The sequence below is a fragment of the Leuresthes tenuis genome, unplaced genomic scaffold (genome assembly GCF_036924035.1).
Source record: "Leuresthes tenuis unplaced genomic scaffold, fLeuTen1.0.hap1 SCAF_13, whole genome shotgun sequence".
NCBI classification, from domain to species: Eukaryota; Metazoa; Chordata; class Actinopteri; order Atheriniformes; family Atherinopsidae; genus Leuresthes; species Leuresthes tenuis.
The window spans coordinates 22,700,730-22,727,648 of record NW_027325367.1 but is presented as its reverse complement, the minus strand read 5'-3'; the positions used below and the strand labels follow the sequence as shown (position 1 = coordinate 22,727,648).

Genomic DNA, 26,919 nt, shown 5'->3' with positions numbered 1-26,919 from the left:
TTGTTTAAGTGAAGGAATTCATTGTTAGCAGTTCCTTGATGAGGGATATTTCAGACACTAAATCCACCCCATCAGTATCAATGATCACGCTCCAGTTTCTATCACACTGAAGAATAAAAGAGTTATACCACCAGGAATTGGAAATTTAATACATCATTACTAAAAGACCCTGATTTTTTAATTATTTCAAATGGAATGGTCTGTATATTTAGAAAATAATGACCTTTCAGGAATGTCAGCTTGTAAACTCTTAGAAGCTGGAAAAGCAGTCATGAGAGGCAAAATAATCTCTTTTTCATCAAATAAGAAAAAGAGGGAAAGTTCAAGGATATCAGATTTAGAACTCAGGATCAAATCATTAGAAGTTGTCTACAAGAGGAACACACACTGAATGAACTAAGAAAAGCTAAATTGAATTAAACAAAATTATTAACAAACAAACACAGTTTCTGATACAAAGACTTCACTTGGAGAACTTTGAGCATGGCAATAAATCTGGAAGGTTCCTAGCTAACCAACTAAAGAGAAAACAAAAATCACTTCTGTTAAAGACTGAAAAGGAAATGTCACCCATGAAATCAACAATGCTTTTAGGGACTTCTATAAAACCTTATATTCATCACAAAATGATCCATCAGACAGTAACATAGATCAGTTTCATAGATCACAGACTATTCTACCATCAACAACCTGGAAACCACAATAGTCTCTCTAGATGCAGAAAAAGCATTTCATCGAGTGAACTGGAAATTTTTATTTGCAGCATTAAACAAATTCGGGTTTGGGTCACACTTCATCAACTGGATAAGAATATTATATAGCTCCCCAAATGCAAGTGTCAGGACTAATGATCAAACTTCTCCAAGCTTCAGTCTGCAGAGAGGTACAAGACAGGGTTGCCCACTTTCTCCCTCACTTTTTGCTATTTTCATCGAACCTTTAGCAGCTGCTATCAGACAAGATAGAAATATTAAAGGCATCCAACCCCAAAATATTGAGCATAAAATAAGTCTTTATGCTGATGATGTATTACTTTTCCTCCAGAACTCACAGATGTCTCTCACTCACACGATCACACTCATAAATAAATTATCAGCACTTTCTGACTACTCTATCAATTGGTCTAAGACCACAGTTCTGCCCATTAACTGTAGGGTCCAGAATATACCTGCGATCACTTTACAGTCAGGAAATATTAGATATTTAGGCATAAACATTTCCTCCAGTCTCTCAGAGCTAACAAAGCTAAATTATGTGCAATTATTAAAGACAGTAGAGGACGATCTCTCTCGTTGGAAGTCCTTACCTATATCACTTATGGGGAGAGTTACAACCATTAAAATGATGATACTACCAACAGTTAACTATTTGTTCTCAATGATCCCCATAAAACCATCTGCCACTTGGTTTAAGTCACTAGATTCATGCATCTCCAAATTTCTGTGGAAAAACAAACCACCACGTATTAGTTTAAAAACGCTACAGAAAACCAAGGAAAGTGGTGGATTAGATTTACCTCATTTTCAGCACTATTCCTTAGCCAATAGGTTACAGTATATATCAAACATGGTTTAAACCTAGCCCAATAGATGAACCATTGATATATATAGAACAAGCATTGTGTGATAATCTGGAAATCCCTTACCTGTCACTTATTAGTCAAAACGTAAAAAATCACAAATGTTTTAAAAGCATTAACATCAGCACCTCTCTGACAGCCTGGTGGGAATTTCTTAAAATAACAAAGTCTTCACTTGTCCCGTGTAAGCTTACACCCATCTGGAACAATCCTGACATCCTGCAAAACAAAAAAATGCTAAACTTTACTCTGTGGAAGATCAAAGGAATCAAACATCTGGAACATATAATCCAAAATGGAAGATTTATTTCATTTGATGAGCTCATATCACAACATGAGATAGGCAGCAATAAATTCCTAGAATATCAACAACTTAAGTCTATAATAACAAAGAAATATATCCTCCACCAACCAGATTTACAACTCCCGATTAGGGTAGCAGAATTTCTAAGCATCTGCACCCCAAAACTACTATCAAAAATATATAAATTATTGTCTAAGATAGATGACACAATGTCTCTACCATCCTCAAAATTGGAGGCAGATTTATCCATCAGTTCTAGTCATAGCTTCTGGCCACAAATGTGTTTGAACACCTTCAGAATGACTCGAAATCCTAATTTGCAGCTCATACAACACAAAATTCTTCATAGAACACAGTATACAGGATAAAGGATGTTCAGGATGGGTCTAACACACTCAAACATCTACTCACATTGCACAGATAACACACCTGATGATTATGCACACGCTTTGTGGTTTTGTGCGCCTGTCCAGAAGTTCTGGTTTGAAGTCTGTACGGACCTATCAACATGGCTAAAGTGTAGCATTCCTGCATGCCCCACACTGTGCATACTGGGTGACTTAGACAACATCAACATGGAAATGAACTCAGCACACATGGTCCTCACAGTGTTGTTAGCCCGATTTTTTCATTGGAAGCCCAAGAATAAGCTGGAGAAATCGTTTATTAAAAAAGTATTTATTAGTGGTCACAAGTAGAGTATATTGCAGCGCTGGACTCGGAGTGCCAGAGCTCCCGCAGGAAATCCGTCAGGCAACAGACAACAGGTCATCTGTTGTGCAGTATGTGTAAGTGTAAGCTGTTCTTCTTTGCAATTATCAGCAGCAAGCAAGTTTTCATTGCATATGCATGTGTAAAATAATTGTAATGCGTTAGCTAAACCTTTCTGTATCAGGAGTGTTTATCATGATGCTGGGAACAGAACCTCTTTCCCAGAATAGTTCAACCTTCATACTCAACTGATCATAACTCTGCAATGAGCACATTTCTTAAAAGCTATAAGTATCACGCCTGTACGTGTATGCAAGGAATAAATTAATAAATGTTTCAATATGTCTTAAAATTTGTGTGTGTATGTGGCCCCAAACCCAATCTCTGTGTAGAATCTTAGTTCATTTTGGCCCAAAACTATATGTGGTTTAAGCAGTGGCAAGACCCTGCTCACCCATAAGTACCATTACAACACATAACAATAATTAACTAAGCTACAACAATTCATAAAATATTGAAACTCAAAAAGTGCTTAAGGCAATTAACATTACCATTAGGATCGTCCACTGTTCGCAGCGAATAGGAGTGAAAAACCCGATGGCTGATATCTGGGAAAATTCTCCTATGGCCCCATTCCCCCTTGGCGACCGACCACTTAATTACCTTTCAGTGCCTAAGGTCCCGCTCCGAACAGCCGATTCACACCAATGGCAATGGACATATGTATGAATTCCTATGATTAGTAATTGGTCTACTTGAAATCATTAAACTAAAGAGGAACATCACAAAACACAAAACAATACAAACGAGACATTTAAACATGATGTGAATATGAAGATATGACCGTGTTGAGAACAGATGAGTAATGATAGATGTAGTGTAAAAACTAACAATTTCTTTTGAGTGAAAAGTTTATGATAACATTGTGCAGAGTGGTGTAGTGCAGCTCAGTCTCTTGTGGTCCAATCCTGTCACTGCTTGGTGTTTGGTTGTCCTTCTGGCTGAACCTCAGTTCAGCAGTCTGAGCTAACTAGGAAGGAGAGGTTACCAGCACTTCACTTCCACAAAGGGGTCTTTACCACCCGTTTTCCCTAACTAATCTTTTTCTTTGGGACAATTAAGGAGATAATTCAGATTATTTTGTTGACAGTGGTTGAAGGTTGTGTGGTTGTTCAACCATTATCTTGGCATGATGATCGTGCCTCCCAGAATTTCAGACTGACGTCTTGTCAGTCACTTGGCTATGAGTCCTGTAGAGGTTCTGCTGCAGATGCAGTTAATTTAAGCTGTGGATGAATGTTAGCAGGAGAGAGAACTGAGCAGCACAACATGTCATTTTCACAATGTTTTATATTCAGGAATTGCCTTTTATCAGGTTCAATCCCAGTATTCATTGGTCGACAAATTAAGTTTTCATATGAACCCCGAACAAAAACAAATAAATAAACCGAAATAAATAAATAAATAAATGAAATGAAAAACAAAACAACTGGCCAGTTGATAGAAACCATGTTTTAGGACAGTACCTTTAGACTCACCAACCTGCTGTACAGCATTAATGTGAAATCCAGTACCATCAACCTTTTCTGTGGAAAAAACTTCAAACCATTTAGAGAACACAGCAAGACAAAGACAAAACACAAGACAACATAGAACAAAAGACAAAAGGAAAAACTTGAGAAGTGTTAGTAAACTATGATTAATTGTTGTATCTCCACACCCCCGATGAGACTTAGTCTCATCCGTATGTTAGTTCTGCTGAACTCTTCCACTGCAGTTTCTGCTCCTGTGTTGCTGCTGCAGGACAGAAATGTTTGTGGTTAGAGTTCATTTTGGGAGCAGCACAGCATCAAGAAAGCAGCCATTTCTTCTCAATGAGTAACTGATTAACCTTTTTGGGATAAATATTGTCTGTCCTCTTAATTCAGCTCAGAGAGCTTTTGATAAAATTTCAGCACGATCTGCTTAATTCTCACTTGTTACTTTATACTAAATTCTATTTAATTCTTACCAGTGGCTGTGTTTCGTGATGCTGAGCCATCCACAGACAGCTCAGGATCAGCATTAAGTTTTTTCTGCTCCATTTGAATTAGAAACACTTCATGGGGTACCAACAGTGTGACATCAGAGTTTCTTATTACATCACATGATATAATGGAGGAATTTATTGTGTGGTTGTTCAACCATTATCTTGGCATGATGATCGTGCCTCCCAGAATTTCAGACTGACGTCTTGTCAGTCACTTGGCTGTGAGTCCTGTAGAGGTTCTGCTGCATATGCAGTTTATTTAAGCTGTGGATGAATGTTAGCAGGAGAGAGAACTGAGCAGCACAACATGTCATTTTCACAATGTTTTATATTCAGGAATTGCCTTTTATCAGGTTCAATCCCAGTATTCATTGGTCGACAAATTAAGTTTTCATATGAACCCCAAACAAAAACAAATAAATAAACCGAAAAAAATAAATAAATAAATGAAATGAAAAACAAAACCACTGGCCAGTTGATAGAAACCATGTTTTAGGACAGTACCTTTAGACTCACTAACCTGCTGTACAGCATTAATGTGAAATCCAGTACCATCAACCTTTTCTGTGGGATAAATATTGTCTGTCCTCTTAATTCAGCTCAGAGTGCTTTTGATAAAATTTCAGCACGATCTGCTTAATTCTCACTTGTTACTTTATACTAAATTCTATCTAATTCTTACCAGTGGCTGTGTTGCGTGATGCTGAGCCATCCACAGACAGTTCAGGATCAGCATTAAGTTTTTTCTGCTCCATTTGAATTAGAAACACTTCATGGGGTACCAACAGTGTGACATCAGAGTTTCTTATAACATCACATGATACAATAACATATTTCCATACAAATTAGAATCAAAGACAAAGGTTTATTCTATTTTTCTATTTGTCTTAATTCCTCATTTATTTATTTTTTAGATGAGCCACGTGGCCTTGTGCTGCTAACTTTTTCCTTAGCAGTGCCACAGCATCGTGCTTGTGTTGTCAGACATCAGATCTTTGGTTGGTTATTGATCACTGTTATCTTGCATGCATGCTTTGACCTAAGGGCCCAGATTCTTGATATTATTTTGTAATATTTTTTTAAATATTTTTTTTCCTCGTAGCAGTTTTGGAATGTTAGCTAAATTGTTCAGGATCATTCTTGTTTTTTCTTGACATGAATTAGGCCTTTAATCGTGCAGTTCAAAGCTCTGTGCTTTACCTTACTTCGAGCAGCTCTGCCTCAGTTTATTATGTTTTACTTAATCTTTACTTCTTCCTTCCAGTATGTGTGGATGTATGTGGGTGTATGTGTACGTATAGATGTGCGTGTGTGTGTGTGTGTATGTGTGTCTATATGTGGCCTTGGGTTTCACTGCTTTGTTTTATTTTCTTCTATCATTTTCTTGTATGAAAAGTGTTATGAAAATAAAGTTTGATTGATTGATTCATTGATTGATTGCACCAGATTAAACAACTTGGGTCATCTCCCATGTAAATTCTCGAATGAACCAGAACACATGATTAAAACTGTTCTCACAGAACATTTTATTCATCCCATTCATATCTTTTTCGTTCGACCAACATGTCATGACTGAGCACAGATCGGATTGTACCTTGTATCTTGTTTCTCAATAAATTGTAATTGAAGTGGGTTGTTGCCATTTTCCAGAGATCTTTTAGTCACCTGGTGTGGAGTGGTGGGAAGAGAGGGTGTGTCCAAATTTCACAAGATTGCACAAAATATTTTATTGTGTCGTTTAGGTGGGGGTGCCACCAGTGTTGTGAAATGAGCGCTGTTACTTTTGAGCTAGCACAGTGAGCTCTACTGTGTGCTTCTTGACATAGCAAATTTAGTAGTCCAGTTGGAGCTACTATTTTGCCTTCATGATTCCAGCAGCGTCCTGTGGAATCTTTTTTTTTTCGTTCCATGCTTGCTTTTCAGATGGTGCCGCTGCTTCGTGAAGTTCTTTAATGTTTTCTAAACATAATTCTCGTTGTGATTTTTCCTCCAATGTTTTCTGAGACATCTGGTTAAATGCAGTATACCCTGCTTTTGTTTTTGCTGCCTTATCTGCCGCATTGTTGCCTCTCGCTACTCTCCCATCTCCCTTTTGATGTCCTCTGCACTCGACTCTAGCAACTTGTTTTGGTTCAAGTATGGCATAATATAGTTCGAGTAATTGATTCAAGTGTTTAACCGGGGTGCCTGCTGAAGTCACAAAGCCTTTCCTTTTCCAGTGACACATGTCTGGTTTAGAGGCATGTCTTTAACTGTAAACACTGTTTTTATTTCACTAATTTATTCAATGTTTATTGTTAGATTAATTAATATTTATCTGCAGGGTTAGAATTTGCTAATAGTATTAATATAGTGTTCAGCTGTACAGCTCTCTGGTTGCTGTGGCTGTTTTTAAATGTGCCATGAAAACAAACTTTGACTTGACTTGTCATGACTCAGACTTACTGCAGGTGTCTTTAAATTTCTTTTAGAGTTTTCTTCTTCAAGAAACTCATTGGTGATATCTGACTCTCGTTGTGCCTTTTATTGCCGTGTTTTTGTTAATTTCCTAATAATCTAACTCACTTTAAACCTTTATATAAAGCACGTTGCTGCTCTGTTAAGATAACAGATCCATTGATTCATAGATCTGCTGCAGTTAAATAGTTAAATGGTTTAATGAGATCAATTATAAATACTGATGATAAATATTAACTCAGAATTGGTGAAAATAAGCAGAGGAGAAGTATTTAGATCAGCTAAATTTTAAGTCATGTTACTGTGATCTCTAACACAATAAAGGCTAACCTTTAATGCTTTAAGATGGTAAGAAACTGTCTGACACCTATCTGCCTGACCTTGCTGTTAAATCCCGATATTTTCTAATATGTCATATGGTCTGACTGTCCGGTCTCAGACCTGCTTCAGGTGGAAATCATAAAGTCTCAATTTGTAGAACATCTTTTGTTCAGGCAGTTTTTCAATTAAAGGATCAAAGATTTAAATGCTATGTTTGTTTGTCTGACTTTTTAAGAGAGCTGTTAAATCTTAATTCAACAACAAACTGGTTCTAATGTTTAGTTTTAAACAGTCTGTTCTTCCTGGATTTATTTTGGACATTGTATTGCTTCTTATCTCTTCACTGTAATACTTGCATTGAAAAGCGGTTTTCAGATTGTCCATTCAATGTGGTATTTCTCCCATTCAAATTTATTTAAAAATAAATTAATTATTGAATTGATGATAAATGCTCTAGTAAAAACTTCCGTTATCATTGTAATTTTTTTGACTAAATAACTATATGTATTTAGTCACCTTATGAGCTGTCACCTTATCGTGGTGGGGGAGTTTGCGTGCCCCAATGAGTCTGGGAGCTATGTTTCCCGGGGCTTCAAGCCCCTGGTAGGGTCACCCAAGGCAAACAGATCCTAGATGAGGGACCAGACAAAACAGCTCAAAAGACTCCTTATGATGAACAAAAAATTTGGACCTCGTGATCCCTTGCCCGGATATGGGACACCGGGGCCTCCCCCCGGAGCCAGGCCCGGGGGTGGGGCCCGGCAGCGGGCGCCTGGTGGCCGGGCCTGTGCCCATGGGGCTCGGTCGGGCATAGCCCGAAACGATGACGTGGGTCCCCCTTCCGACGGGCTCACCACCCGTGGGAGGGGCCAAGGGGGTCGGGTGCTATGTGAGCTGGGTAACAGCCAAAGGCGGAGGCCTTGGCGGTCTGATCCTCGGCTACTGAAGCTAGCTCTTGGGACGTGGAATGTCACCTCTCTGTTGGGGAAGGAGCCGGAGCTGGTGCGCGAGGCTGAGCGGTTCCGGCTAGATATAGTCGGACTCACCTCGACGCACGGCTTGGGCTCTGGAACCAGTCCTCTTGAGAGGGGTTGGACTCTCTTCCACTCTGGAGTTGCCCGTGGTGAGAGGCGCAGAGCAGGTGTGGGCATACTTATTGCCCCCCGGCTGTGTGCCAGTACATTGGGGTTTACCCCAGTGAACGAGAGGGTAGCCTCCCTCCTCCTTCGGGTGGGGGGACGAGTCCTGACTGTTGTTTGTGCCTATGCGCCAAACAGCAGTTCAGAGTACCCACCCTTTTTGGAGTCTCTGGGGGAGGCACTGGAGAGTGCTCCTACCGGAGACTCCCTCGTTCTGCTGGGGGACTTCAATGCTCACGTGGGCAATGACAGTGAGACCTGGAGGGGTGTGATTGGGAGGAATGGCCCCCCCCGATCTGAACCAGAGTGGTGTTATGTTGTTGGACTTCTGTGCCAGTCATGGACTGTCCATAACGAACACCATGTTCAGGCATAAGGATGTCCATATGTGCACGTGGCACCAGGACACCCTTGGCCGCAGTTCGATGATCGACTTTGTGGTTGTATCATCGGACTTGCGGCCGTATGTCCTGGACACTCGGGTGAAGAGAGGGGCGGAGCTGTCAACTGATCACCACCTGGTGGTGAGTTGGCTCCGCTGGTGGGGGAGGATGCCGATCAGACCTGGCAGGCCCAAACGTATTGTGAGGGTGTGCTGGGAGCGTTTGTCAGAATCCCCCGTCAGAAGGAGCTTTAACTCCCACCTCCGGCAGAGCTTCAACCATATCCCGGGGGAGGTGGGGGACATTGAGTCCAAATGGGCCATGTTCCGTGACTCCATTGCCGAGGCAGCTGATCGGAGTTGTGGCCGTAAGGTGGTCGGTGCCTGTCGTGGCGGCAACCCTCGAACCTGCTGGTGGACACCAGTGGTGAGGGAAGCCGTCAAGCTGAAGAAGGAGTCCTATCGGGCCTTTTTGGTCAGTGGGACCCTGGAAGCAGCTGATAGGTACCGACAGGCCAGACGGGCCGCGGCTTCGGTGGTTGCTGAGGCAAAAACTCGGGCCTGGGAAAAGTTCGGTGAGACCATGGAGAACGATTTCCAGACGGCCTCGAAGAGATTCTGGTCCACCATCCGGCGTCTCAGGGGGGGGGGGAGCGGCTCACAGTCAACACTGTTTACAGTGGGGACGGGGCTTTGCTGACCTCAACTAGGGATGTTGTGAGTCGGTGGGGGGAGTACTTCGAGGAACTCCTCAATCCTACCAACACGTGCTCGGAAGAGGCAGAGTCGGAGAGCTCGGAGACGGGGCCTCCCATTTCTGGGGCTGAGGTTGCCGAGGTGGTCAAAAAGCTCCTCGGTGGCAAGGCCCCGGGGGTGGATGAGGTCCGTCCTGAGTTTCTCAAGGCTCTGGATGTTGTAGGGCTGTCTTGGCTGACACGCCTCTGCAGCATTGCGTGGACATCGGGGACAGTGCCTCTGGACTGGCAGATTGGGGTGGTGGTCCCCCTCTTTAAAAAGGGGGACCGGAGGGTGTGTTCCAACTATAGGGGTATCACACTCCTCAGCCTCCCTGGTAAGGTCTATTCGGGGGTATTGGAGAGGAGGATCCGTCGGATAATCGAGCCTCGGATTCAGGAGATGCAGTGTGGCTTTCGTCCTGGCCATGGAACAGTGGACCAGCTCTATACCCTCGGCAGGATCCTGGAGGGTGCATGGGAGTTCGCCCAACCAGTCTACATGTGTTTTGTGGACTTGGAGAAAGCGTTCGACCGTGTCCCTCGTGGAGTCCTGTGGGGGGTGCTCCGGGAATATGGAGTGCCGGACCCCTTGATAGGGGCCGTTCGGTCTCTGTATGACCGGTGCCAGAGTTTGGTCCGCATTGCCGGATACGTTTCCGGTGAGAGTTGGATTCCGTCAGGGCTGTCCTTTGTCACCGATTCTGTTCCTAACTTTTATGGACAGAATTTCTAGGCGGAGCCAGGGCGTTGAGGGTGTCCGATTTGGCGACCTCAGAATCGGATCTCTGCTTTTTGCAGATGATGTGGTTCTGTTAGCGTCGTCAGGCCGTGACCTTCAGCTCTCACTGGAGCGATTCGCAGCCGAGTGTGAAGCGGCTGGGATGAGAATCAGCACCTCCAAATCCGAGACCATGGTTCTCAGCCGGAAAAGGGTGGAATGCTCTCTCCGGGTCGGGAATGAGATCCTTCCCCAAGTGGAGGAGTTCAAGTATCTCGGGGTCTTGTTCACGAGTGAGGGACGAATGGACGGGGATCGGATCGGTGCGGCGTCTGCAGTGTTGCGGGCTCTGCACCGACCCGTCGTTGTGAAGAGGGAGCTGAGCCAGAAGGCGAAGCTCTCTACTTACTGGTCAATCTACGTTCCCATCCTCACCTATGGTCACGAGTTGTGGGTAGTGACCGAAAGAACAAGATCGCGAATACAAGCGGCCGAAATGGGTTTCCTCCGCAGGGTGTCTGGGCTCTCCCTTAGAGATAGGGTGAGAAGCTCAGTCATCCGGGAGGGGCTCGGAGTAGAACCGTTGCTCCTCCGCATTGAGAGGAGTCAGATGAGGTGGCTTGGGCATCTGGTTAGGATGCCCCCTGGACGCCTCCCTGGGGAGGTGTTCCGGGCACGTACCACTGGGAGGAGACCCCGGGGGAGACCCAGGACACGTTGGAGAGACTATGTCTCTCGGCTGGCCTGGGAACGCCTCGGGGTCCCCCCGGAAGAGCTGGAGGAAGTGGCCGGGGACAGAGACGTCTGGGTTTCTCTGCTCAAGCTGCTGCCCCCGCGACCCGACCCCCGGATAAGCGGCAGATGATGGATGGATGGAACTATATGTAACTCTGGTACTCTTTAAGTACAGGCCCATGATCAATCAGAATCTGTCCTCACTCTCAGGGCTGAATGGGGGAAGAAGGAAGCAGGGTTGGGATGAGATAATCTTAGGGTGAGAGCATTTATGACAAAGCTAAGGATATCTAACCTTTTCCTTTCCAATTACACATGTCCACATGTACAGCCTAAGCTGTTTATGCTGAATCTGTATAAATGGTCAGTTTTTTATTTTGCTAAATGGCATGCTTCTGTTATTGAGTGTGATGTTAGGAAGATGTGTCTTATCTGCTAGTGTAGTAGGATGTGTCCCTGGAAAAGATGACGTTGTGTCTGGCACGTGCTGTGGTAGAGGTGCAGAGGACTGAATAGAGAATTTAACTTCTCCAAAAAAAATACTGACAGTCTGCAAGAAATGTTACTGCTTTTTTTTTCGTCTTTTTCTGCCCTTGCTCTCTGCAATAAACCTGCCTCCTTTAGCTTTGCTGTTGCTTGATTCCTACTGCCTGTTGCTTGTTTTGAAAACATAGAGAAATCACTCAGTTGCGGTGGCGCACTTTCAAACCCTCCAAACATTCCTTTCCCTTGCATTTCTCTCGTCCAATTTACAAATCTATCTGTCTCTCTTTTTTCGTCTTCTCTTGGAACTTTTTTCTGCCATCTCGTCAACGTGTCAAATAATACCGACCCCAATGAGCCGGGTTTACATGTTTTCCACTTATCAACAAAGGTTTGTGACATATTCAGGTATTTCACGTGTTAATCAGAATGTGTGAATGGTGCAATGCCCGAGTGTTGGACCCGACCAAGAAGCTTCTACACAGAATCTTTTACTCTGTGCGCTTGATCGCTGGGGGTTCTCCCAGTCTCTTCACTCGTTTTAATTCACCAATCTCTGTATCACCCTAACTAAATTCCCCTTTATTTTCTAGTCCAATGCCCCCTTTTACAGAACTACTTGAGATCTGTGTCAGTGTAGGAATTCTCCAGCAGTCTCTATTGCTAGATACACTTCCACTAACACAGTAAAATATCAACCAAGTAGCAAACCACCCCACATTTTCATGAAAAATAACCAACTTAGCCCTGTGTCCTTATGCATAGATAAACACTTAGTGTATCGCCTGTTCACAACAACTGCAGAACCACCGCCGCTTGCAGAAGAGAAAAAAAAAAAAACCCAGACACACCGCCGATTGTGGATTTTACAGTCCAAGCACCAAATGCATAGTAATAACAGACACACCGCCGATTGCGGATTTTACAGTCCAAGTGCCAATTGCACAGAGATTACTTACGCCGCCTATTGTGAAGTAATACAGACCCACCGCTGATTGCAGATAAAGGTCTAAGCGCCCTTGTGCACAGAAATTACTCACGTCGCCTGTTGTGCAGTAATGCAGACCCACCGCCGATTGCGGATTTTACGGTCCAAGTGCCAATTGCACAGACATTACTCACGCCGCCAATTGCGGACTAACAGACCCCCGCCCATTGGCATCTACTTCCTATTCAGTTTAGAAGACAGGATGAATTTTATGTCTTTTATTTGGCCAAATTGTACTAAACTAGGACACATATGACTCTCCCTATGTGAGACTATGTGTTTATACTTTACATGTGACCACCTAGTAAACCTGTAGACACAAATTTTGTGCTTTTGATTTAGTGATCGGAGAACATCCTAATTCAGACAATTTAGTTTAGAATGACCAATGTGCAGAAATTTCAAATATCCTGATACAAGAGGTTTTCTGCTCACCTTGTGTTTTAGGCGCCTTGAATTGTCTGAAGAAGGGTCCCCTCCAACCAGCTCCGGAAGTCCTCGATCGGACATGGTCTCAGAGTCAGCCAATCCGGGTCACGGCACCAATTGTTAGCCCGATTTTTTCATTGGAATAAGCTGGAGAAATTGTTTATTAAAACAGTATTTATTAGTGGTCACAAGTAGAGTATATTGCAGCGCTGGACTCGGAGTGCCAGAGCTCCCGCAGGAAATCCGTCAGGCCGAGCCCCGTTATCCGGGAACATGTCATATTTATATTCAGCTTTATCTCACAGAAGTTGTATTCACACTTGTCACACTTGTGAGTATAATTGGCCAGTTTTGAGTGGCATGATCAGGCCAGCTTCTGTCCTTGTTGTGTTCTTTGGATATGATAAACAATGTGTGTGTATGTGTGACTGCTGTTTTAGGTGTCTAATGTACCAGACCTATCTGCCCTAATAGAGATGTTTTGTCTGTCCCAGTTGTATAGTACCTCCCGGAATATGGTCGCTGCAGGCCCCGAGCCTGGTGGACATCAGGCCCTCCTGCCCTGTGTTGGGTCCCAGGTAGCGGGGGTGCCTATTGCAGCCAGTCCCTGGCTGCCTTCTCCGGGGGAGAGTAGCTGCCCCGGTGTATATCCCCATACCCCTCTCCCTTTTGGCTCCTGTACACAGCACACACTCACACATGAAGGGTTTTGGGGGCGTGTGTGTTCTGTGGGGTGTAGTGGATGGGGCCACGTAGGTGGTCCCCTTGGCTGCACTCTGCAGTTACCCGCCCCTGTTTTAATTACACCTTAGACATCACTACTTATCATACACACACACACACATTAGGTCTTGGCGGGTGGTTGCAGTGAATGGCATCTGGTGGGCAGGGCTTATTGGGTATGTAGGCTGCCCAGAGGGCCGCGCTCCCAGTTCTACAAGGTTGGCTGCCCCTCAATTTTAATCGCTCACTATTAGAAAATATTGAAGAGCCAGAAGGGTGAGGGGAGGGGTCTTCTCATACCCCTGCTTCCTGGTTGCTGCTCGGGCAGGAGTGGCCAGGAGGAATTAATTATTCTGCTGGTTCAGGGTCTGTGGTGGCTGGGGGGCTGCTGGCCCTTTGGTGTGCCCGCTGCGCTACACCCCAGCGGAGTCAAAGGAGGGAGGACGTGTGGATGTATGGGATGTGAAAGTGTGTGTGGTGATGATTGGGCCTGGGTCTGGGACTTGCTGTCGCCTGGCCTGCCTGTGCTTCTCCCAATGGGGGGGCGGCGTTGCCTCTCCCCAATGCTCACGACTTCACCCACCTGTGGGCACGTCTTGACTCCCAGGGCACTTGGCCAGGGGCGCTGGGGCAGGCGCTGACCCACTGCGTGGCTGTCTTGGGCTCTTGGCCCTCCCGGGTATTGGGTGGGGCCTCTGCCGGGGGGTTTTGGGGCGCTCGGGCTCCTGGGGTCTGGATCCGGTGCACGGACCATGTCTGGGCAGCTGGGTCCTGGTGGGGTAGGTGGGCTGTTGCCCCTGGCTCCCGGGGGGCCTCTGCCCTATGCTTATGGGGGCTCTGTCCGGGGGCGTCCTCTGCGGTCTACTGGGTGGATGCGTGGTTGTCCCTGCGGTGGGCATCCTGGGTTCTGTGCTCTGTGGGGGCTGCTGGTGGCCTGGGTCTTGTGGCCCTCTCTGACTGCTTCTGATTGCTTGGGGGGGCTGTGGATTGTGGCCGTGTACACTTATACACTCATAACTAAGCACGGTTATCATGTAGGTCCTGTGCCATGGGTGTTGCATGTTCTCACACACACACACAACACACATTCATTAGTCCAGTAGCAGTTGATGTATTACCATGTCGCCTCAGGTCATCTATATCCACAGTTGAGTTGTATGCGATTGCCCCTACTTGTGCTTGTTTTTGTTTGTTTGTGTGTTGTTTGTTTTTTTCTCTGCTTGTCTGCTTTCAGGTGCTCCTGGTGGCGCTAAGGCTGGATTCGCAACAGAGACCATGGTTTATTGCCTGTTTTGTTTTTTTTACAGCTGTTTTTGTAGGAGCCGGTTGTCTGGTTTTTATTTCTATTTTTGTTCTGTTTCCTCTTCCTTCCTCTTCTTCTTTTCTTGTCCCCTGGTCCGGTTCAGTTCTATTACAGGTTATATATTGTAAACAGAAATAAATGAATGGGCTATCAAGGGGAGCTTTACATTTGTAAAACTTCCCTTGGCAAAGGAAATCTGTTTGGCATAAAAGGTATTCACAATTCTGCTGCCATAATGCTGAACAGAATGAGGGAAAAAAAGTGAAGGAATTCATTTTACAGCAAAATCCTGAATCGTGCATAACTCCTCATAAGGAGTGTATTGCTCAAACATAAGTGTGGTTCTTTCTCATACAAGGTTATAAAAAGAAGTTTATACTTGAAAAAAGCTTAGACATGGATAAATAAGAAGGACAAAGCAGTTTTAACTTGGTTTAAGTGAAGGAATTCATTTTACAGCAAAATCCTGAATCGTGCATAACTCCTCATAATGAGTGTATTGCTCAAACATAAGTGTGGTTCTTTCTCATACAAGGTTATAAAAAAGAAGTTTATGTTTGAAACCAGCTTAAACATTGACAAATATGGACAAAGCAGTTTTAACTTGGTTTGAGTGAAGCAATTCATTTTATGGCAATATCTGAAATCTCCTTAAAATAAAGCGAATTTCGGATTCCAGAAGAACAAGTGTGGTTCTTTCTCATATAAGGTAATATAAAGAAGTTTATACTTGAAACCAGCTTAGACATGGATAAAAAAGAAGGACAAAACAGTTTTAACTTGGTTTAAGTGAAGGAATTCATTTTGCAGCAAAATCCTTAATCGTGCATAACTCCTCATAAGGAGTGTATTGCTCAAACATAAGTGTGGTTCTTTCTCATATAAGGTAATATAAAGAAGTTTATACTTGAAACCAGCTTAGACATTGATAAATAAGAAGGACAAAGCAGTTTTAACTTGGTTTAAGTGAAGGAATTCATTTTATAGCAAAATCCTGAATCGTGCATAACTCCTCATAATGAGTGTATTGCTCAAACATAAGTGTGGTTCTTTCTCATACAAGGTTATAAAAAAGAAGTTTATGTTTGACCGCTCCCTCTTTTGATGGTGTATGTTCAGGCATTCAAACCTTTTCTTACCCGCCTTTTACAAACTATGGTCGGACATTCAAACCTTCTTGTAGCCGAACACATCCACTCCTGCTTTTGATGATGTATGGTTGGGCATTCGCACCTTTTCTTAACCATTTTTCAGTAATTATTGGTGGACATTCAGACCTTCTTGGAGCTGAACACCTCCGCTCCCGCTTTTGATGGTGTATAGTCGGGCTTTCGAGCCTTTTCTTCCCCGGTTTTTACAAATTATGGTTGGACATTTAGAACTTGCAGCCGAAAACCTCTGCTCCCTCTTTTGATCATACATTGTCGGGCATTCGCACCTTTGTCTTACCCGCTTTTTACAAACTTTAGTCAGAAATTCACACATTGCAGCTGAACCATCTCCGCTCCCTGTTTTGATCATGTATGGTCTGGCAATACTACATTTTCTTACCCGTTTGTGAGTAATTATGGCTGGACCTTCACACCTACTTGCAGCTGAACACCACTTCTCCTGCTTTTGATGATTTATGGTCCGAAATTCTTACCTTTTCTAACACATTTTTCAGCAATTATGGTCGGACATTCACACCTACTCACAGCCGAACACCTCCGCTCCCGCTTTTGATCATACATTGTCGGGCATTCGCACCTTGTCTTACCAGCTTTTTACAAACTTTAGTCGAACATTCACACCTTCTTGCAGCTGAACACCTCCGCTCCCGCTTTTGATAGTGTATGGTCTGGCAATACTACCTTTTCTTACCCATTTGTGAGTAATTATGGCTGGACATTCACACCTTTTTGCAGCCGAACACCACCTCTCCCGCTTTTGATGATGTATGGTCCGGCATTCTAGTCTTTTCTAACACATTTTCAGCAATTATAGTTTGACATTCACACCTACTCACAGCCGAACACTTCCGCTCCCGCATTTGATGGTGTATAGTCAGGCATTCTCACCCTTTCTCATCAGCTTTTTGCAAATTATGATCTGACATTCACACCTACTTGCAGTCGAACAGCTCTGCTCCCCCTTTTGATTATGTTTGGTTGGATATTCAAACCTTTTCTTAACTGCTTTTTACAAACTTTGGTCGGACGTTCACACCTTGCAGCCGAACACCTCCGCTTCCGCTTTTGATGGTATATATTCGGGCATTCGAACCTTTTCTTACCCGCTTTTTACAAACTATGGTCGAACTTTCACACCTTCTTGTAGCTGAACAACTCCGCTCCCTCTTTTGATTGTGTACAGTCGGGTATTTTAACCTTTTCTTACCCGCTTTTTACCAACTATGATTGGACATTCACACCTTCTTACAGCGGAACACCTCCACTCCCTCTTTTGATGGTGTATGTTCAGGCATTCAAACCTTTTCTTACCCGCCTTTTACAAACTATGGTCGGACATTCAAACCTTCTTGTAGCCGAACACATCCACTCCTGCTTTTGATGATGTATGGTTGGGCATTCGCACCTTTTCTTAACCATTTTTCAGTAATTATTGGTGGACATTCAGACCTTCTTGGAGCTGAACACCTCCGCTCCCGCTTTTGATGGTGTATAGTCGGGCTTTCGAGCCTTTTCTTCCCCGGTTTTTACAAATTATGGTTGGACATTTAGAACTTGCAGCCGAAAACCTCTGCTCCTTCTTTTGATCATACATTGTCGGGCATTCGCACCTTTGTCTTACCCGCTTTTTACAAACTTTAGTCAGAAATTCACACATTGCAGCTGAACCATCTCCGCTCCCTGTTTTGATCATGTATGGTCTGGCAATACTACATTTTCTTACCCGTTTGTGAGTAATTATGGCTGGACCTTCACACCTACTTGCAGCTGAACACCACTTCTCCTGCTTTTGATGATTTATGGTCCGAAATTCTTACCTTTTCTAACACATTTTTCAGCAATTATGGTCGGACATTCACACCTACTCACAGCCGAACACCTCCGCTCCCGCTTTTGATCATACATTGTCGGGCATTCGCACCTTGTCTTACCAGCTTTTTACAAACTTTAGTCGAACATTCACACCTTCTTGCAGCTGAACACCTCCGCTCCCGCTTTTGATAGTGTATGGTCTGGCAATACTACCTTTTCTTACCCATTTGTGAGTAATTATGGCTGGACATTCACACCTTTTTGTAGCCGAACACCACCTCTCCCGCTTTTGATGATGTATGGTCCGGCATTCTAGTCTTTTCTAACACATTTTCAGCAATTATAGTTTGACATTCACACCTACTCACAGCCGAACACTTCCGCTCCCGCATTTGATGGTGTATAGTCAGGCATTCTCACCCTTTCTCATCAGCTTTTTGCAAATTATGATCTGACATTCACACCTACTTGCAGTCGAACAGCTCTGCTCCCCCTTTTGATTATGTTTGGTTGGATATTCGAACCTTTTCTTAACTGCTTTTTACAAACTTTGGTCGGACGTTCACACCTTGCAGCCGAACACCTCCGCTTCCGCTTTTGATGGTATATATTCGGGCATTCGAACCTTTTCTTACCCGCTTTTTACAAACCATGGGTGGACTTTCACACCTTCTTGTAGCCGAACAACTCCGCTCCCGCTATTGATTGTGTACAGTCGGGTATTTTAACCTTTTCTTACCCGATTTTTACCAACTATGGTCGGACATTCACACCGTCTTACAGCTGAACACCTCCACTCCTGCTTTTGATGGTGTATGTTCGGGCATTCGAACCTTTTCTTACCCGCCTTTTACAAACTATGGTCGAATATTCAAACCTTCTTGTAGGCGAACACATCCACTCCTGCTTTTGATTATGTATGGTTGGGCATTAGCACCTTTTCTTGCCCATTTTTCAGTAATTATTGGTGGACATTCAGACCTTCTTGCAGCTGAACCCCTCCGCTCCCACATTTGATGGTGTATAGTCGGGCTTTCGAGCCTTTTCTTCCCCGGTTTTCACAAATTATGGTTGGACATTCAGAACTTGCAGCCGAAAACCTCTGCTCCCTCTTTTGATCATACATTGTCGGGCATTCGCACCTTGTCTTACGCGCTTTTTACAAACTTTAGTCAGACATTCACACCTTGCAGCTGAACCACCTCCGCTCCCGCTTTTGATTATGTATGGACCGGCATTCTTACCTTTTCTAACACATTTTTCAGCAATTATGGTTGGAGATTCACACCTACTCACAGCCGAACAACTCCGCTCCCGCATTTGATGGTGTATAGTCGGGCATTCTCACCCTTTCTCATCAGCTTTTTACAAATTATGATCTGACATTCACACCTACTTGCAGTCGAACAGCTCTGCTCCCGCTTTTGATTATGTTTGGTTGGATATTCGAACCTTTTCTTAACTGCTTTTTACAAACTTTGGTCGGATGTTCACGTCTTCTTGAAGCCGAACACCTCCGCTTCCGCTTTTGATGGTGTATATTCGGGCATACGAACCTTTTCTTACCCGCTTTTTACAAACTATGGTCGGACTTTCACACCTTCTTGTAGCCGAACAACTCCGCTCCCTCTTTTGATTGTGTACAGTCGGGAATTTTAACCTTTTCTTACCCGCTTTTTACCAACTATGGTCGGACATTCACACCGTCTTACAGCGGAACACCTCCGCTCCCTCTTTTGATGGTGTATGTTTGGGCATTCAAACCTTTTCTTACCCGCTTTTTACAAACTATGGTCGGATATTCAAACCTCCTTGTAGCCGAACACATCCACTCCTGCTTTTGATGATGTATGGTTGGGCATTCGAACCTACTTGTTGCCCGCTTTTCATTAATTATGGGTGGACATTCACACCTTGTCGCAGCCAAACACCTCCGCTCCCTGTTTTGATCATGTATGGTTTGACATTCGCACCTTCTCTCACCCGCTTTTTACTATGGTCGGCCATTCACAGCTTCCTCTCCACCATATTCACACCCACTTGCATCCGAAGACCTCCGCCCCCACTTTTGTTGATATTTAGTCGGTCATTCGCACCTTACCCGCTTTTGGCAAACTATGGCCTTCTTGCAGCCAAACACCTCTGATCTCGCTTTTGATGATGTAAGGTTGGGCATTCAGACCTTGCTTCACCTGCTTTTCACCAAATATAGTCGGATATTCACACCTTCTTGCAGCCGAACACTTCCGCTCCACCTTTTAGTGTTCTATGGGGCAGTCACACCTTTTTTTCACCGCATTTTATAGATTATGGTTGGAAATTCTCACCCACTCTCATCCGAAGACCTCTCCTCCGGCTTTTGTTAATATATAGTCGGGCATTCGAACCTTTTCTTACCCGGTTTTTACAAATTATGGTCGGACATTCACACCTACTTGCAGCCGAATACTTCCGCTCCACCGTTTAGTGATGTATGGTTGGCATTTGCACCTTTTCTTACCCTCTTTTTATACTGATTGCTGAAGATTAAGTTGTTCTTTCTCAAACTACATTTTTTTTTTAATTGTTGAAACTTGATTTGAAGCGGATAAATAAGGAGGACAAACAGTTTTAAGTCAGGCTGATAGAAGGAATTAATTTTATAGCAAAATCTGTACTTCGTCATATGTCGAGAGATGCTTATTGCTGAAGAAGTTCTTTCTCATTCTACAAAGTACAACATTGTTTATCGTTGAAACTTGATTAGACATGAATAAATATGAAGGACAAAGCAGTCTTAAATTGGTTTGAGTTAAGGAATTCGTTTTATAGGAGAATCCGAATTCGTGCATAACTCGTAAAATAGAGCTTATTTTCGGATTCCTGAAGAATGAGTCTGGTTCTTTCTCATAATACAAAGTTTGTTGTTTATTGTTGAAACTTCATCAGAAGTGATGAAATAAATGAATGCCTATCAACAAATGTGGGATCTAAACTCTAGTGCTTCCTCTAAAATAATTTCCTTTCTCAATTCAGAAATGTGTGTGTTTAAGTCACAACACCTGTGACACCAAAACGGCTTTCTTTTCTCTCTTTTCTCTACACTCTGCACTGTGAGCACACACACCAAATCAGAAAGGCTTTTTTCTCTCTTTTCTACATTATGGACTGTGGGGACACAAAACCGCTCTCTCTTTTTTTTTTTTGATTGTGTGCCAGGGCGTTGTCTCACTTATTAGATTATGCTTAAGATACGAATGGGTTTATCAGTCACATCAGAATCCATACATACTGATCCTCCCGTAATAAAATGGTTGGATCTTATCAAACACACTTTGTTTCTTGTGACAATCAAGTCAGCGAAACAGCGTATACACGTCAAGACACTGAATCAAGTTTGCCACAAGAACTCATAAGTTTGGCAGTATTGCTCTGCCGTCAGCAATCATACACCCATTTTATTTTCGTGAGACATGTGCAGGCACGCAGGCACCTGTTCATCTACTGTTCTATCACTATGAATTACTTTATCTATTATCAATAAGGATACTTCTACAACTACTATCAAAGTATGTCCGGACTTCTTATGTTGTCAGTTGCTATATATGAATAAGTGGGTAGCTACTGACAAGCATTAAGCATGTCACACAGCCCAAACATATACCATTTCAGGACACACCACACAGTTAACAACCACAGTGAAGCGTGTCACACTCATACAGCACGTCTTAAGACGTCTAAGCATTCATACACATTCATACCCCCAATGATTCAGTGTCTTGCCCAACGACGCTTCGACATGTATCCTGGGGAAGCCAAAGTCGAACCACTGACCTTCCGATTGGTGGGCAACTGCTCTTCCTCCTGAGCTACAGCAGCCCCACGTGTGTGCACACCTTTATTCACAAACTCTTCAACTTATACTCTTTTACCGAAGCTGCTACAGCTCAATTGGCCGAATACCCTTAGATCCTATTTCGGTGAATTTGACATCTGCCTTACATGTAACAGATTAGCGGTTTAGCAGTTTTAATTTAGTTTGAGTGAAGGAATTCATTTTATAGCAAAAATCCGAAATCGTTAAGAACTCATGAAAGTAAGCTTATTCTCGGATTCCTGAAACTTTAGATTTGCTCTTTCTTTTACTGCAAAGTACAACGTTGTTTTTTTTTGTTTAAATATGGTCGGACATTCACACCGTCTTACAGCGGAACACCTCCGCTCCCTCTTTTGATGGTGTATGTTTGGGCATTCAAACCTTTTCTTACCCGCTTTTTACAAACTATGGTCGGATATTCAAACCTCCTTGTAGCCGAACACATCCACTCCTGCTTTTGATGATGTATGGTTGGGCATTCGAACCTACTTGTTGCCCGCTTTTCATTAATTATGGGTGGACATTCACACCTTGTCGCAGCCAAACACCTCCGCTCCCTGTTTTGATCATGTATGGTTTGACATTCGCACCTTCTCTCACCCGCTTTTTACTATGGTCGGCCATTCACAGCTTCCTCTCCACCATATTCACACCCACTTGCATCCGAAGACCTCCGCCCCCACTTTTGTTGATATTTAGTCGGTCATTCGCACCTTACCCGCTTTTGGCAAACTATGGCCTTCTTGCAGCCAAACACCTCATTTGAGACCTCATTTGGTGAGTCGGAGGGGAAGACTCTAGGTTCTTCCACTGAAGAACTGTCTGAAAGGGACCTAACCCTTCCCCTCTTCTCTGATACCATTGGGGAATCAGAGGACAACTCAGATGCCGTCCTCTTCGGCTGTTGACCTTTGGGGAGGTGAGTATCTTCACTAGACTCACTTGTCTGCTCTTCCTCCTCATTTAGCGTGGCTCCACCCTCTGCCTGTGAATTCTCACAGACTTCAGCACTGAGTGGTGAGGCCTCTACAGGCCCCTCCCCTTTTTGCTCCTCACTTCCAATCCAAGCTTTTGGCGGGAAGTTTGAATTTATTGGGTCAACCTCTTCACTTTGTTCACCAACTGCCACCTCTGGTCCTTCTCTTTGTTGGCTTGACTGTGGCTTTACCGTCTTTAATTTGTTGGCAAAAGATTTAGGGCAATCTCTGAAGAGGTGATTTAATTCTCCACAGAGATTACATTTCCTGCCATTTGGACACTCTCCAAAAGTGTGCCCAATTTCTCTGCACTTCCCACATATCACTTTGGTACAAGCCTCAACCAGGTGCCCATGCTCACCGCACTTGCGGCAGAGCTTGGGCTGCCCCTGGTAGTGGATGTAACCTCGGTTTTCGAGGTGGCCAGAGTGTCACTTTGCATCTCCGCCCACCCGCTGCACTGAGCACTCCTCAGCCAAACAGCCAAACAAAAGCACCAGGGGAACACCGTATTGAGGCTTTGTTCTGACCGCTCATTCGGTGTCGCGTTTCTTTCAAGCAATTCTCCCGGTTAGCCCGCACTCGGCTCCCAGAGCTCCCCGTGTTAAAGTCTACTTCGCATTCACTCTCTTTTCTCAACAGACTAAAAGAAAGTTTCATCTTGGGCTCCCTGAAACTTCCATCCTGCACCGCTGTTTGCTTTTTCACAAGAGCAGAGAAGAGCGCACCGTTCCCAGCGGCACTGCAGTACCGGGTCGATGCTTGGAGTGAACGGAGCAAGCTCCTTTTTCAACTCCTATTGCTAAAAATCCATTTAATATGTAGTCCTCTTATAGAGGACATATCAGATATTAAACTGATAAGAACAGATACTACACTTGATCTTAGCCAAAAGGCAGAGAAGCGATAACTGTCCACTGGTTCACGACCGAGGGCCCTTCCTGGCACAATGCGCACTTGTAGCTGTCTTCTTTTTATGGCCATTGGTGGCCAGAGTGTCCCTTTGCACCTCCGCCCACCCGCTGCAATGAGCACTCTTCAGCCCTTTTAAATGGTATAACTTTGCACTCCCGCACGCTCCAGGGAGCACCATTCAAGCAACAACTTTGCACTCCAGCTTCGAACATCGGCACAGTCGCAACAAGTAAGGCGACTCTACTCAGAGAAGTCACTCTGCACAGTAACAAGATTTCTTTTGCACAGACAAAAAGGGCTTCACCCGCAAAGGTAAAGCCTGCCAAAAATAGAAACAACTCAATAGTGCTGCTCTCCACAGAAGTCTTTAGTAAAAGGCGAAAAACTTGTACGTTATGAAGAGAAACCAGAGTACGATTATCCGTCCCTGCGGGAGCAGGGCATCAGGCTAGTTGGCATAGCCACCTTCCCCATGGTGAGCTTTGCTTGGTTGAGACGCTTGCTCCCCCCTTGCTCCTCGGCTGACCAAGTAGGAACAATCGGGCCCTATTCGATGGCTGCCTTGTCTTTTACTCTGTGCAAAAGACAAGGCTGCCACAAAAACACCACGGGAACACCGTATTGAGGCTTTGTTCTGACCGCTCATTCGGTGTCGTGTTTCTTTCAAGCAATTCTCCCGGTTAGCCCACCATCGGCTCGCTCCCAGAGCCGTGTTAAAGTCTACTTCGCATTCACTCTCTTTTCTCAGCAGACTCTTGGGATTTTATCTATAAAATGAATTCCTTCACTCAAACTATGTTAAAACTGCTTTGTCCTTCATATTTACCATGTCTAGAAAGATTTAAACAAAAAAAAACAACGTTGTACTTTGCAGTAAAAGAAAGAGCAAATCTAAAGTTTCAGGAATCCGAGAATAAGCTTACTTTCATGAGTTCTTCACGATTTCGGATTTTGCTATAAAATGAATTCCTTCACTCAAACTAAATTAAAACTGCTAAACCGCTAATCTGTTACATGTAAGGCAGATGTCAAATTCACCGAAATAGGATCTAAGGGTATTCGGCCAATTGAGCTGTAGCAGCTTCGGTAAAAGAGTATAAGTTGAAGAGTTTGTGAATAAAGGTGTACGCACACATAGTGAGCTGTAGGAAAATAGGCAGGGAGCAATGCCGGCTGGGGTATATGTTCTTGGTGTATGTTGTCTGACTGTTTTATTTGAATGTGTTGTGTAAGTGTCCTGTTGAATGTTACATGTTTGGGCTTTGACACGCTTCACTGTGGTTGTTAACTGTGTGTTGTGTCCTGAAATGGTATATGTTTGGGCTGTGTGACATGCTTAATGCTTGTCAGTAGCTACCCACTTATTCATATATAGCAACTGACAACATAAGAAGTCCGGACATACTTTGATAGTAGTTGTAGAAGTATCCTTATTGATAATAGATAAACTAATTCATAGTGATAGAACAGTAGATGAACAGGTACCTGCGTGCCTGCACATGTCTCACGAAAATAAAATGGGTGTATGATTGCTGACGGCAGAGCAATACTGCCAAACTTATGAGTTCTTGTGGCAAACTTGATTCAGTGTCTTGACGTGTATACGCTGTTTCGCTGACTTGATTGTCACAAGAAACAAAGTGTGTTTGATAAGATCCGACCATTTTATTACGGGAGGATCAGTATGTATGGATTCTGATGTGACTGATAAACCCATTCGTATCTTATACATAATCTAATACGTGAGACAACGCCCTGGCACACAATCAAAAAAAAAAAAGAGAGAGCGGTTTTGTGTCCCCACAGTCCATAATGTAGAAAAGAGAGAAAAAAGCCTTTCTGATTTGGTGTGTGTGCTCACAGTGCAGAGTGTAGAGAAAAGAGAGAAAAGAAAGCCGTTTTGGTGTCACGGGTGTTGTGACTTACACACACAAATTTCTGAATTGAGAAAGGAAATTATTTTAGAGGAAGCACTAGAGTTTAGATCCCACATTTGTTGATAGGCATTCATTTATTTCATCACTTCTGATGAAGTTTCAACAATAAACAACAAACTTTGTATTATGAGAAAGAACCAGACTCATTCTTCAGGAATCCGAAAATAAGCTCTATTTTACGAGTTATGCACGAATTCGGATTCTCCTATAAAACGAATTCCTTAACTCAAACCAAGTTAAGACTGCTTTGTCCTTCATATTTATTCATGTCTAATCAAGTTTCAACGATAAACAACATTGTACTTTGTAGAATGAGAAAGAACGTCTTCAGCAATAAGCATCTCTCGACATATGACGAAGTACAGATTTTGCTATAAAATTAATTGCTTCTATCATCCTGACTTAAAACTGTTTGTCCTCCTTATTTATCCACTTCAAATCAAGTTTCAACAATTAAAAAAAAATTGTAGTTTGAGAAAGAACAACTTAATCTTCATCAATCAGTATAAAAAGAGGGTAAGAAAAGGTGCAAATAGCAACCATACATCACTAAAAGGTGGAGCAGAAGTATTCGGCTGCAAGTAGGTGTGAATGTCCGACCATAATTTGTAAAAACCGGGTAAGAAAAGGTTCAAATGCCCGACTATATATTAACAAAAGCGGGAGGAGAGGTCTTCGGATGAGAGTGGGTGAGAATTTCCAACCATAATCTATAAAATGCGGTGAAAAAAAAGGTGTGAATGCCCCATAGAACACTAAAAGGTGGAGCGGAAGTGTTCGGCTGAGTGAAGGTGTCAATGTCCTACTATATTTGGTGAAAAGCAGGTGAAGCAAGGTCTGAATGCCCAACCTTACATCATCAAAAGCGAGATCAGAGGTGTTTGGCTGCAAGAAGGCCATAGTTTGCCAAAAGCGGGTAAGGTGCGAAGGAGGTCTTCGGATGCAAGTGGGTGTGAATATGGTGGAGAGGAAGCTGTGAATGGCCGACCATAGTAAAAAGCGGGTGAGAGAAGGTGCGAATGTCAAACCATACATGATCAAAACAGGGAGCGGAGGTGTTTGGCTGCGACAAGGTGTGAATGTCCACCCATAATTAATGAAAAGCGGGCAACAAGTAGGTTCGAATGCCCAACCATACATCATCAAAAGCAGGAGTGGATGTGTTCGGCTACAAGGAGGTTTGAATATCCGACCATAGTTTGTAAAAAGCGG

At 43.6% G+C, this 26,919-nt stretch overlaps 2 non-coding genes across 2 annotated transcripts; both read right to left on the bottom strand.

Annotated features, from left to right (window-relative positions):
- Nucleotides 1–23,572: 23,572 nt before the first annotated feature.
- On the bottom strand, nt 23,573–23,763 carry LOC140267635 (U2 spliceosomal RNA). Its single transcript, XR_011907232.1, has one exon. It is a non-coding gene; the product is annotated as a U2 spliceosomal RNA (small nuclear RNA).
- A 308-nt stretch (nt 23,764–24,071) lies between these two features.
- Nucleotides 24,072–24,185, bottom strand: LOC140267936 (U5 spliceosomal RNA). Its single transcript, XR_011907465.1, has one exon. It is a non-coding gene; the product is annotated as a U5 spliceosomal RNA (small nuclear RNA).
- Between the last annotated feature and the right edge of the window lie 2,734 nt (nt 24,186–26,919).